The following is a 3,505-nucleotide window of genomic DNA, read 5'->3' on the forward strand; positions in this document are numbered from 1 at the left end:
GATCCCCCCCCTCCAGCACCCCAGGGAGGGCTGAGCACCCACTGCTTCAGGAGAGGCACTACACGGCAGGATTAGACCCTCCCCAGCAACTCGGGGTCGTTGCGTGACATCCGGAGCAGAGGACAGGACCTCATCTCTGTCCCTAATGTCCCCCACCCAGGACTGCTTCCCCCGCCACCCCCCCGTGCCCAGTTCATCCCCGACCCCAGGCAGCAACGCCACGGGGAAGCGGGGCCAGACGGTGCTTTCTGCGGTGACTGACACCTCGTCACGCGGCTCCCGCTGCGACAAGTCAGAAAACCTTGTTCACTGCCCGGAAGGTCCCGGTGTGACCCGGTGGCATCAGTCCCCTGTCCCAGGCACACCACGCTGGGGACATCATCATCGTCATCCAGCTGTGGGCACGCGGATGGACTGTCCTGGGCAGCAAGGGGCAGAGTTAAGGGGAGGGGAGCAGCACCGAGGCATGGATGCGGGCTGGAGTCACCTCTAAACTACACCCATGTCACCCCATCACCCACCGCGGGGGTCCCCGGGGAGAGCGACCCGCACCCCCCGCGTGAGCTCACCCTCCCCGGCTGCCGAGAAAGGGGTGGCTGAGTCAGCCCGGGGCTCCGCCGCGAACTCATTGCCCCGAGCACGGGGCCCTGACTCGGCCGCGCATGACCAAGCAGCAAGGCCAGCGGCACGGGGACCAAACCGGGGGGAGCCGAGCATTTTAGGGGGCCACACTCCCTGCAGACGGGGCCAGAGAGAGATCAGAGGCAGGGGGGAGGCGAGGCTGAACGAGGAGCACGGGGCTGTATTCCCCCCTCCGGCTGCCGGGCCCGAGGAGAACACGACGATCCACAAACCCGGAGATCACGGGACCGCTAACAGGCTCCGGGCCACGACCGCGAGCAATTAAGAGGGGGAAGAAGGGCGGGAGCTCGGGGGAAAGGCAGCACCCAGGGGTCCGTCCCGTCTCTGCTGCCCCAGCATCGCTGCAAGGCCAAGGACGGGGATGGGGGCAACGCTGGTGTGACCATGGCCCCAGCACGGGGGGGAGGCAGAAACGAGACAAAGCTTTGAAAAAGGGAAAATATCTTGTTGTAAAATCTCTGCTACATATAATCATCTGCAACTCCTGCAGCAAGAGGGAGCCCCGGGCCCAAAACAAGCCCCCTCGAGGAGGAGGTTTGGCTCCTGCCCGCCCCAAGCGATTGTATGATAAAATACCTGCCCCCCACATTGAAAAATAATACAATTATCAAAATGGGATGTGAAGGGAATAAGCCTCTGCCCGGCAGCTCCGTCCCACGTCGTCCTCCACCGCTCTGCAACGGCGCCGCGCATCAGCCCCTCCAACAGCCCACGGGGAGGGCCCAGCGACCCCGCGGCGGGGGGGCGGCAGACGCCGAGACCCCGCCAGCCCCTCACCGGTCCTCGTCCTCCACTGCTGCCAGCGCCAAAGCCAGGCCAGCGCTTCCCCACAGGCTCCGCATTTGCCGACTGCTCCAGCTGGTTTCTTTTCCCCAGCGGCTTGAATTGTCCACGGCAGGATCCGAAATCAGGGGGCTACAGCAGCGACACCCACGCCGGCTCCGGGAGAGACGGGCTCTCGGCCCGGGGACATGCAGACCTGGAGGTCGTTGCTTCTCGTCCACGTGGCCCTCAGGGTCCTGGCGTGCTCGGGGCGGGGGGGGGGTGTTTTGAAGCACCAGGGGCAAGTCCAGCTCCCGCTGCCGCCCTGGGACAGAGCTCAGCAGCTGAAGGACGTCGCTCCAGAAGGCGTCAGAGCTGTAGCTTCACAAAGGTCGAGTTCCCCGAGGCCCGATTTCTACAGAAATGGGAATTTTCCTCCTCCTGCCGAGCGCTGCTCCGTCCTCCGGCCGGTGGGGCGGGCAGGGCTCCGGCACTGGAAGAGGGTGCAGCCCAGCGCTGGTCCTTCGCGTGCCCCCTTCCCCCTGCAAGCAGGAGTCACGAGCCCCAGCGTGAACACCCGGGATGGTTCACACCTTGCTGCTGTACAAGAGATTCTCCTCTAAGCCTGAGAAGACTCCACAGCCTGGCACCGGGGACGGCACGGGACGCGAGGGGCTGCTGCCCACGAGGAGGGGCCCGTCGGGGTTACTGCTGGTAGCAGTTTCCCTGGGTAAAAGGACGGGGATGGATCACGGGACGTTTCCGAACTCCCCAGTGGGAGGTTCCCACCTTTCCGGAGATAAATTTGGAAGTGGTGAAGTGAGAAAAAACAACTTCAAATCTTAAATTTTCCAACAAAAGCAGGGGAGGAGAAAAAAGGAAAGCTTTCTGCTCCACTACCAAGAGGAACCTCTCCGGGTCTCTGCAAGTACTGAAACGCGACAGGCAGCGTCGCAAACGTTTCAAAGCCTTCCCCGCACGGCCGTTACCCGCTAGGTACGTCTCCGAAATCTGCTCTTCGGAGGGTCTCCCCCGTCATCGCACCACCGAGACCCGCGACTCCGAACACCACATCCCTTCCCTGCCCCGCGCCAGCAGAGGGGACGCTCGCGGCCAGCCCGGGGGTCTCAGGCAGCCCCACCAACGCGCAGGGAGGAGGGAGAACTGCCCAGATTTCACCCGAAACAAAACCAGGCCTCCAGGAAAGCTTCGCATTCTTCCCCCCTTGCAGCTGTGCCAGGTTTCCTTCCAAGTCGAACTCTGCAATGAACAAACGTTCCTGTTGAAGTCGAAGCAAGGCTTGCCATCACAGGGGGAATCAAGCTGCTCTTCCAGCCCCTACAGACCCTGAGGAGAGCAAGTGTTTTTTTTTTTTTTCCACTGAAGAAGCCAGAAGATTCAAAGTCAAGGTTTAAAATTTAAAAAAAAAAAAAAATTACATATATAAAAAAAAATTTCTGTTCTCTATCTTCCCCTGCTCTCCTCCATTTTGTGATTTGGCAACCGGGTCGCCATATGGCATGAATTTTTCTTTAAGGAGACGGTGAGTGTGAAAGCGAATACTGCCATTCAGAGCGGGTAGTGAAAACGCAGCTCCCCAGCAAGCCCCCGAACAAAGCCAGGGCCTCTCTGCGCGGGGAACCCGACGCCCAGCTCCACGACGAAGGCAAGGAACTCCCATCTAGATGCGGTAAAATTGCACGGACAGCGCGGAGCGGTCCCGTCCCCCACCCCGCAAGCTGACAAAAAGCCTGTTGAAACATCGGTTCACGGCAGCACAGAAACCATCAGCTGCAAAACTGATGCATCGAGAACAAAGCTACATAGATAATATTTTTTTTTTTATGGCTCGTAACTATCCCGTCATTCACAGGAACGACTGGGCCCCGAGGGATTTTACAGGTCGCACCGACTGGAGAGGCCCATATTCATTGCACAGTTCACAGAAGAGAGACGGCGTCCAAGCGAACGCCGGCGTGCCTGCCAACACGGGAATCCCTAAATAAAGCACCCCAGACCGGAGAACGCGGCAACAACCCTCCAAAGACGGCCCAGCTTCCTCCGCGAAAGCCGGCTTACGACAAGGATTCTTACGCAGGCG

This window comes from Aptenodytes patagonicus, chromosome 26 (genome assembly GCF_965638725.1).
Source record: "Aptenodytes patagonicus chromosome 26, bAptPat1.pri.cur, whole genome shotgun sequence".
In the NCBI taxonomy this organism is placed as follows: Eukaryota; Metazoa; Chordata; class Aves; order Sphenisciformes; family Spheniscidae; genus Aptenodytes; species Aptenodytes patagonicus.